The 10,806-nt window shown below is 42.4% G+C and overlaps 1 protein-coding gene across 1 annotated transcript in view; it reads right to left on the bottom strand.

Annotated features, from left to right (window-relative positions):
• The window catches only part of LOC148427030 (uncharacterized), a 46,883-nt gene extending 36,139 nt beyond the window's left edge, over positions 1 to 10,744 (bottom strand). Inside the window, exon 1 of the mRNA XM_088409075.1 lies at positions 10,395 to 10,744. The gene's annotated coding sequence lies outside the window, so the exon portion shown is untranslated. The remainder of the gene's footprint in view (positions 1 to 10,394) is intronic.
• Positions 10,745 to 10,806: the final 62 nt, after the last annotated feature.

The raw sequence follows: 10,806 nt of genomic DNA on the forward strand, positions 1-10,806 counted from the left end.
GCTTGCAGTGGTCTTGAGAAATGAAAGTGAACATGACATATGCATTCCTGCAAAAAGTGTCATTGCAGAAATGTACCCTGTGCACGGGATAGTGCAACCCAATCAACAATCTAACTTGAAAGCCACTAACCTGAATCTAAACTTTTCAAATTCTCCAGTTCCTGCCGAATGGAAGGAGCGGATTACAGAAAAGTTGAGTTCTATGCCTGAAGTGTTTGCACTACATGACACAGATTTTGGATGCACCAGCAAAGTTAAGCACCAAATAAAATTAAGTGATGAAAGTCCTTTCAAACACAGACCTCGTCCAATAAGACCGCAAGATCTTGATGCTGTACGCCAGCACTTGAAAGAGCTGAGTGAAGCAGGAATAATACGTGAGTCTGAATCACCATTTTCCTCGCCAATAGTTGTGGTAAGGAAGAAGAATGGAGATGTAAGACTTTGTGTTGATTACCGAAAGCTGAATTTGAACACAATCAAGGATGCCTACGCACTTCCCAAGTTGGAGGAAGCCTTTTCGACTCTCACAGGATCTAAGTGGTTCTCAGTCCTTGATCTCAAGAGCGGATACTATCAAATTGAAGTTGAAGAGACAGATAAGCACAAAACAGCTTTCACTTGCCCACTGGGATTCTATGAATTCAACAGAATGCCTCAGGGTGTTACGAATGCTCCCAGTACATTTCAACGATTGATGGAGAAATGTATGGGTGACCTCAACCTACGAGAAGTCCTCGTTTTTCTAGATGACCTCATCATATTTTCAGATACGCTTGAAGAACATGAGGCTCGTCTTTTCCATGTGCTCAATCGTCTCAAAGAATATGGTCTGAAGTTATCACTTGAAAAATGTATGTTCTTCCAGACTTCTGTGAAGTATTTGGGCCATATTGTTTCCCAACGCGGTGTTGAGACGGACCCTGAAAAGGTTGCATCTTTAAGAACATGGCCAACTCCCAAGAATTTGAAAGAGCTCCGTTCCTTTTTGGGATTTGCCGGTTATTACCGACGGTTTATAAAAGACTTTTCTAAAATTGTTAAACCTCTTACCAATCTTACTGCTGGATATCCACCGCTGAGGAAGAGCAATGAGTCCAAGTCCAAGGATCTGCAGTATTATCAGCCGAAGTCCCCTTTTGGCGAAAGATGGACAGAAAGTTGCCAGCAAGCGTTTGAAACCATAATAAACAAACTGACTTCTGCCCCAGTTTTGGGATTTGCCAACCCCAAGTTGCCCTATGTACTACATACAGATGCCAGTACGACCGGGCTGGGGGCAGCCCTTTATCAAGAACAGGATGGAGAAATGCGAGTAATTGCATACGCGAGCAGAGGACTATCAAGGAGTGAAAGCCGTTACCCTGCTCACAAACTTGAATTTCTTGCTCTCAAATGGGCTGTAACCGAAAAATTCTGCGATTACTTGTATGGCAGTCCTTTTACTGTAGTAACTGACAGTAATCCTCTAACTTATATTTTGACCACCGCTAAGTTAGATGCAACAAGTTATCGCTGGTTATCTGCCCTTTCATCCTTCGATTTCCATCTTCGATACCGAGCAGGAAAACAGAATGCTGATGCAGATGGTTTATCCCGTCGTCCTCACCCCGAACCAGTCAACGATAGTGTTTCAATAAAAGAGCAAGAGAGAATTCATCAATTTGTACAACATCATCTACCTGGTTCAGACCCTTTCACTGACATTCCTCCTCAGACAGTCAGAGCAATCTGTGAAAAACATCTGGTCTTCCAGTCTTTTGACTCCAACTGCGATGTTCTCACCTGCCCACTTGTAATGTCTTTGTCTATGTCTGCTGATGCTATTCCTGATGAGTTTGGTCAGCGTGATGCCCTTTCTGTCATCCCAAGCATGTCAGAAGAGGATTTAAGACAGAGTCAAAGAAATGACCCTTCAATAAATGAAATCATACACCAACTCGAAACAGGTGAAACCTGTTCTCCTACAGTACGGAATGAACTTCCCCAACTTTCCATGTATCTACGTGAGCTAAACAAGCTTGAGCTGCAGAATGGTATTCTGTACCGGAAGAGGAACCTAGGTGAAACTCAGTATCAACTCATTCTTCCTGAAAGCCTGAGACCTATGGTATTGAGAAGTCTACATGATGACATGGGCCATCTTGGTTTTGACCGTACTCTTGATCTGGCCAGAACCAGATTCTTCTGGCCAAAAATGGCTTCAGACATAGAGAAAAAAATCAAAGGTTGTCACAGGTGTGTTTGTCGAAAAACACTGCCAGAAAAAGCTGCACCCCTGGTAAACATACAGGTTACCAGACCTCTCGAATTGGTGTGCATTGACTTTTTGTCCATTGAACCAGACCGCAGTGCCACAAAGAATGTCCTTGTAATCACAGACTTTTTCACCAAGTATGCTGTTGGGATCCCTACACCAAACCAAAAGGCTCGAACTGTAGCCAAGGCTCTGTGGGAAAATTTTATCATCCACTATGGTTTTCCAGAGAAACTACACAGTGACCAAGGGACGGACTTTGAATCAAAAACTATTAAAGAACTCTGTGACCTAGCTGGAATACAGAAAGTTAGAACTTCACCCTATCATCCCAGAGGAAACCCTGTGGAAAGATTCAATAGGACGTTACTAAACATGCTGGGTACCCTGAAAGATGAAGACAAGAGTCATTGGCGTGACTTTGTAAAGCCACTTGTCCATGCCTATAACTGTACCAAACATGACAGTACAGGGTTTACTCCTTATGAGCTAATGTTTGGTAGACAGCCTCGACTACCAATAGACCTTGCCTTTAATCTTCCGTTGAACCAGCAACTGCGACAATCACATTCACAGTATGTCAAAGCTCTCAAATCTCACCTGCAAGAGAGTTACCAACTGGCTATCAAAAGTGCAACTAAAGCCGCTGAACGCAATAAAACCAGATATGACAAAAACATAACTGAATCTGTCTTAAATATTGGTGACCGTGTGCTTGTGAAGAACGTCCGACTTCGGGGTAAACACAAGCTGGCTGATAGATGGGAGTCTGTTGTCCATGTGGTGATGAGTCAAAAGGATAACCTGCCTGTGTATGTAGTAAGTCCAGAGCATCAGAATGGTCCTACGAGAACTCTTCACAGAGACCTTTTGTTACCATGTGGATTTTTGCCAACTGCTCCTATGACTCCTCCTGCAATACCAGAGAAGCTCAGTCGACCAAGCACACGGCGACGCCCAATGCCTGATTGTGACTATCCTGAATTTGACCATAATTCTGAGGAAGAGGACAACTACCCCCTGTATCACCCTTCGGGTCCTCCACGGGAGATTTTTAGGTCGCTTGAGGAATACAAGGTAGTGCTTCCCAGGACACATCCTAACAATTCTGATGAAAGTTCTGAATCAGATGTTCCTGATATATCAAACAACTTACACGAAACTGACAAATCACCTGAAATTGATAGATTGCCTGAAATGAAAAAGTCTTCAGAACTAGAGAATGTACTGACACTTGAAGCCGAAAGAGAACCTAATACTAAGTCGAAGGAAATGGGCAATGATCCAAATTCAAAGACTGATAAAGAGACAAACCGAACTGAAGAAGATGACACAAAAGCTTTGAAAGATAATGATGAAGAAACTAATTCTGAAACAAACCAAGTTGTCAGAAGATCTTCAAGAGAAAGAGCGAAACCCAAACAATTGACCTATCCCCAATTAGGGAATCCACTTATTAGTATAGTTCAATCTTTGTTCCAGAGCTTAAGTGAAGCTGTTACTGGTTCTATTGAAACTCACGAAATAAAAGTCATTTAACCTGTGCATTCCTGTGCATTATGCAAAAGGGACTTGCATAGATTTAAGTGGGGAGGGTGTAACCCTGGTTAAGACGGACCTTCCAAAGTAAAAGTCTATTAATAAAATAGTCATAAATTACTTCCTGGTAAACACAAAATAGATTAGCATGACTGAAAAGCGTGTTAAAAGATTAAAACATTCCAAATATAATTTGGTATTATTATTTTTATGGTCAATTTAAATGATTAAATGACCCTTAATTTTTATTTTGAACGTCGCGTAGCAGGATGGGCACGTGACCATGATTGCGCACTTGATTTTTTTTTTTTTCCGTTCTGGCTGTTGGAGAAGTCGCGGTTGTATTTATATCACAGCGAGAAGTTTTGAGAAAACACAGAGAAAAAAAAGTCAATGGAACTCTTTTGTTAATTCTTTTTGCCACGACAAAGGATTTTTGTCCGGTTCACAACTTGTCTTCCACGTCTTTAAATCGGTTCAAACCCACTGAACGATATAGTCTTGACGGTGGACTTCCAAGTTGTGCGATTCAAGATGGCGAGCTACCCTTGAGCTCCGCGGATCGTGCCTCGTGCGGGAGCAACAGAACTTGGACACAACTGAACATTGCCACGAACCTGGTAGGATTGATCCATTTTTCCCTTCACCACTGTGGATTACAGTTATAAGGATCGAACATTCAGGACGTCCAGAAGAACTATAAATCGGGATTTAATCTTGGAACCTCAGACAACGAGCATTTGACGTTACGCATTCGCGAATTGTTGGACTTGAACGTTGTCACTTGTATTCCCATGGAAATGCTGTGAAGTATTATTCTTTTGTAAAACAACAATAATACTAAATGGTTGAAATTAGAGTGTACTCAAAACAGATTAAAGACATAAAATTCGAATTAAAAATATAACAACCCGGGTTGAGAAAGAAGTCAATTTAAACTAAATAAGTTAAAATAGACAAGGTAGATAACCAAAATCAACAGAAGAGGGAAATAGTCTTGTATTTTCTCACTCTCATGTTGAATTCTATGTTTATCTGTGTGTATGTTGCTGTATGTTAATTGTGTGTTTTCTTTTCAACTAAAATAAGCCGGCTGTTAAACTTATTTTCCCTGGTCCGTGATCATTTATTTGGTTTTTATTTAATCACTTCTCTAGTAGACGAACTTAGCACTAGTCCAATTATTAGAAATTACTGTAAGCACTTGGAAAGTGTTACAGGGGGACAGAGACACAGCGCTTCTTTGGAGGTCACACATCTGTCGATGCTGTAAAACAATGCCAGTGGCAGCTTCTTTGACCAGGATTTATGAGGAGACATAATGTGCCAAGCAGAAACCGTCAAGTCCCGTCAGACACCCACAAAACCCCCACCATCACTGTTCTGTGACATTAGTCTGAAAGAGACTGAAGGAAAAAAAGGGACTGAACACAGCCCACACTTGTTGGCTCGAGAACAGACAATTATCACCATGGTAACGCCAATTACTGTGCTGGGCTCAGGTCAAAGGTTCGGCCCCACTTGAGGGATTCCCAAAAGCAAAATGAAAATCTGCTTTTTGGGTTGTCCACTGCTCAGTAGTCTGCAGGTGAGAAGGACAGGCTCCGGCTCAAGGAACTGTTGCTTCATGAGGGGCATTCCGTTGAGGGGCTGGTTTCCATGGCGGGGGTTGCCTTGGAGAGGGGGGCCCTGCGTACACTCTGAGGGCAGTGGTAAACAACACAGTCGGAGAACGGGGGGGTGTATGGGAGGTGCTTGGCAAATTCACAGATGAGCACTGAAAACTGCCGCAAAGTGGATTCTTGAAAAATAACTGCAAATGGAAAACTACTGTAAGAACGTTGTTTTGGGGTTCTCAAGAGATTTTCATGAAAAACTAAAATCCAACACCAAACTGAGTTACTGTTCTCAATGTCTCAAACAGGAAATGAAGACCATCATTAAACAGTTCAATTGTTCCTGCAGGGTGGATAGGATGCTTTTGGTTGGGTGTTACGACCCGCGGGTCATAGGTTGTTTTTGTATGTGTTCTGCTGTGTTCTCTCCTTGGTTCGCGTGCGTGTGTGTGTGCCTTTTGGTTGGAGTGAGTCAATTGTGTGCAGGTGGTGTCCTCCCATTGGCTGGCTCTCCTAATTGCTGTCGTACTTAAACAGCCCGCAGACAGAGCTCTGTCTCTCTCCGGTAATCCGGCCGCCAGAAAACGCCACGTTTCAGGGACTGTTACGAATAGTGTGAATTAGTGTTGTTCGCTGTGTTTGTTAGGTGTAAATAATGTGTAAATAGAGCAGTGGTAGGAGGGAGACGCCATTTCTGTTTAACCCTTTTTCTCCTGTTTTTGCGTTAGGTAGATAGTTGAGCCAATTGTCATTCGTTTCCTTTTTGTTTGGCTAGCTAGTTAGGGATTTAGGAGATTGTTTTTGTTTTTGTTATTTTGTTTGTTTGCTCTCCCTCTGAATACAATGAAAACTGCTGTTTTTGTTCAATACTCTTTACTTTCACGGGTCTTTTCTGGTGGTGAGAGTGTGGACGGGGGAGCACACGCATGTTATGCCCCAGTTCCCCGAGACTGGGTGTAACATCGGGGTACTTGTACACACTCAGCTGCTGTGTTCACATTGCACCACCATTGCCTGTGGTTTTGTGTCACACTGGCTTGACAGCGCTACTGTGAGACCTGTAAATGGATCTGGGGTGGGAATGGACAACAAATGATGGAGGGGCCCACAGTTTCTCATCAGTGCTATTCGGATAACTCGCGATTTGCCCACAATGTCACATTATCGCTATTGAAACTAACTATTCCGTAATTGCGTGCTGTGCAATGACGTCATCGCGCAGGTTCTGGAAAGTAAAGCAGTGAGCCGCATTCACTATGCCGTTTCACTATGCAGCGAACAAACGCACCTCCCAATCACGTTTAAGCTGTGATTAATATTTCCTACTAAATAGAATCTATTTAGTTGGAAGGCGACTAATAATAGATGAACACCACCACCACGACTTTCCTCGCTCTTTCGTATTATTTAAATGAGCTAACCAGGAACAAATATTCATACAAAAGAGAAAGCAAATGGTCCGTAATCGACACAACACAAATCTTCCGAATGTCCACTAAATAAAACAGAACAAACCAAAATGAAATACAAATTAATGTAAGCAACCTCCACATTAATTCCCGCGCACACATTACTCCCATACATGTTAGTGAATGACAATATTGTCTATAATATACTGTACTAAATAATGCTACAATTGTGACTGATAATGCTCCCGGTATGCATAGAGTGTGGTAGCAAACTACACCCCTGATCTGAGAGTTCCACTCAGCCTCCCTTCGATTGGCTATTTCCCTGCATCCGCACATGCAGAAACAGCCCACGTCAATCTGTGAGATGCTTAAAATGTGTCAGGCCCTAAGAGTTCATTTGCTCGAACTCCTCTGAGACGTGCCCCGACGGTATTACATTCCGACCCATCTCCCTAATGCACAGAGTGGAAACATTCTAATAGAGAGATGTAAAAACATAAAAGCTTTGATGAACCAGATACGGAGTGAATATTTCAACAATTGAGCTCATTCATTCCTCCGAGCAGACCAGCCAGCGTTGAACGCCAGAGGACAAGAAGCAAACTTTCATGCCGTTTAGCCACCACATCTGGAAGTCATAATGGCCCAGTGTAGTGTCGCGGAGACACTAAACATCAGGCTAACTGAGGTCTCTTCTCAGAGATGAGCCTGCAACTTTACTTTGGATGTTTGTCAGAAAGAATGGATCAGTTAAGCAATGAAAAAGATTACGCTGTGGTAGGTTGACTTTAAAACAGTTAAAAGATGGGTGATTTACTTGTTCGGCAGTCACTTTTTTTGTTGCTGTATATTTGTCTCGGTTCTCCTTCCTAAATTCTGTGAGTAAAAAAAAAAAAAAAAAAAAAAAAAAGATGTTTACACAGTGTATTCAATATACTCCAAACAAGTTGGGAATGCACAAAAGGTTCTGCAAGCATGAGCTGCATGATAGAGCTAAGTTCACACAGCTGGTCATATATAGAATCAGGCGGAAGCCATAACATTACCCAGAAGACGTCAATGGCACAGCTGCCAAAATTCTTCTCTAGTAATTGGGTGTGCAAAGCCTCTGAGAAAAAAAAAAACTGTCTACATGTCATCAGTCTGTATGTTAGCACTCACACACATACTGTACATACCATCACAGAATCCCAATTTCTTTACATATTTCAAGAGCTTTGTTCTATTGAAAAGTATAAAGCAAGCAGATATTTTTTTCTTTCTGACAAAGAAAAAAAACAAAAAAACATTCCTAGCTGGTCAGCCAGAAAACCCAGATTTTTAGATGCCAATTTCCGAGGAAGAATGCCCCGGATGAGTGTCCTCTCTGTTGAGGGGCATCGCCCGTGAGGAATGGAATGTGACACTGGCTGTCAGGGCTCGTTTGAGTGGCCGCCTGCGAGCCGGCCCATGACTTGCTATTATGCGGGTGTCAGGGTCCTCGAACCTTCGAAGATTTCTGCAGCAAACGAGCTTCCGATATGGACTTTGATACGTGACAATGACCTTAAACATATAAACATAACAGTCACATTGAAGCATCTTTGCTGAATAGACAATTCCCATGACTGTCAACCTTCTACTTGACAAACTAAACAATTTGGTTAGTGATATACAGAAGAGAGTTCCTATGCAGGTCAGTAGGTTGCATTCCTGTGACGTATATGGATTAGGGACTTTTCCCAACCTTAATCATGGAAAAAAAAAATCGCCCTGCCAGCTTGCATTAGACACCGATAGAGTGAAAAGAATGGCAGAGACAACCAACAGAAACCAATCTAAGCCATCAAACAGCCTCAATGCGGAGCTACAATACACCTACCAACTCAATTACACCTGGCCATTTTCATTGGAGCAACCCCTCTGATTATCAACTGTTTCACTGATCTTGCAAGGCATATCGTGTTCCAGCTTTCTTTTTTCAATTGGAAAAAAAATAAATAATAATAATATATATATATATATATATATATATATATATATATATATATATATATATATATATATATATATATATGTGTGTGTGTGTGTGTGTGTGTGTGTGTGTGTTTTCACACACACACACACACACACACACACTCTCTCTCTCTCTCTCGAATTTAAATATATATGTATATATACGGGTCTTGTGTAATAAGTGGCTCAAAGGATTTACTAAATAAAGTGAAAAAAAAAACATTTCTTTTTCTGCAAAGCAGCAGAACTAAATCAAAGTGTCATTCTATGAAAGATCGCTTTCATCTGGTCCAAATGACGGCTCGGCTGCCAAGAAGTCTCAACTGCTGAGTGCAGGGATAGATGTTTCGATTGGTTGAAAGCTTCAAAGCCCAAAACTCATATTTTAAATACTTCTTTGAGGCAAAAAAAAAAAAAAAAATCAGGTGTGTCAGGGGTAATTTTCTTTACCTTGCCAGTGATTAGTCTCAATATGCTCTCAAATGGGTGTGTCCTTATAGGAGAAGTGACAAGTCAATGGCAGCACACATGCAGGAAATACCTCTTTAAAAGGAGGTAATACTGGGAGGAGTTAATGCTTCTGGGCTTTTCCTTGCCAGACGTACTGTACAGTTTGCACCATACAACACATCCATTCATATGAACGGTTTGGTGTCATCTGTTCTCAGTTGTAAAGTTGACCCTGAAATGAACCATATCTACAAGCCAGCTGCACTACAAGTACAACACCCCATGCAAGGGAATGCATCATTTCCCTCAATATCTAGGAATGTCAGCACGTATTTATTCTCATTATGGAATATTTTCAATTGAAATCTACAGTTGTGCACGTTTGGTGGCAGGGAGGGAGGACATATACATTCAGCTTGTCAGTTCATCACAAGTGGGAAAAAGAAATCCACATCGTCATAATCATTTTCACTTCACTGACGATTAAAATAATCCAAAACTGAAATATGATGTTGTTGTATCTTCACCTATATTTAGGTGTGGAGAATCACTACCAATGGCTGCAAGGACATTCAGATGCGACAGGCCAGCTATAGTCTGAATGAGCTCAATACATGCTCACCCCATGAACCATAAAGACACAAATTGTAGATCAAGTTGAAATGAAATGACGTGCACATTCGCATTTTCAAGCTTGCGCGGCAGTGATTGTCTGGGAGACACGCCGATTTCAGCACCTCACAGGCGTGGACCAGAACAAAAGGCGCCGGCCGGCTGCGGACTGTCGCGACTGCGCAAAAAGCGCACCAGCACTCAGAAAGCAAGACAGGTATTCACAGGGAGATCAACGGAAAGGGGCATTTGAAAAATGGCCACCCCTAATTTATATTAATAGCGTGACACTGCTGCAACTTCAAACCCATCCCGGCTCCTTAACACATTGTTGCACATGTCGAGCACACAGGATTAGGGACAGCGACGCCACCAGCATTCTCATGAGGTCTCCCTCCTATTCATGAAAATTCGCGAAACTTTCGCCTTTCTCTACAGCTGCAACAGAATACCCGAAACGATATTTTAGAAGTCAACGCAAGGAACTCAAACGGGTTTTGGGGCGTTTCTTACCTGCCGGTTCGAGAAGCAGTGCTGTGCAAGCGGCGCTTAGGTACAAGGAGAATCAGACAGTGGAGAGAACTGCGGCTTACAATGAGCGCTGTTGTTGGGCCCTGTGAACCCTCCCACCGCAAAAGAAGCTACCGTAAGTGCGGCAGTATTGGGGCAAGGTAATCGCACTGAGGGCGCGCCGGAGGAGCAAAACTGGCGATCGAATGTGATGCTATTAAATTCGCAAAAAGGAAGTATAGCATGTGAGCATGCACCAAAGGAGAAAAGCACTTGCGGGCCGAGCGCTAAGCAGGTGCCAAGCGGTGCTGAAGCATCAGGGTGTGGCTGTTGCTGAGGGAAGGGAAGCAAAAAGCAAGGGAGTGAGAGAGGGAGCGTTGAAGGGAGCAGAAGCAAAAGACAGGTACTTGATTGG

This window comes from Hippichthys cyanospilos, chromosome 2 (assembly GCF_059441005.1).
Source record: "Hippichthys cyanospilos isolate Australia breed blue-spotted pipefish chromosome 2, RoL_Hcya_1.0, whole genome shotgun sequence".
In the NCBI taxonomy this organism is placed as follows: Eukaryota; Metazoa; Chordata; class Actinopteri; order Syngnathiformes; family Syngnathidae; genus Hippichthys; species Hippichthys cyanospilos.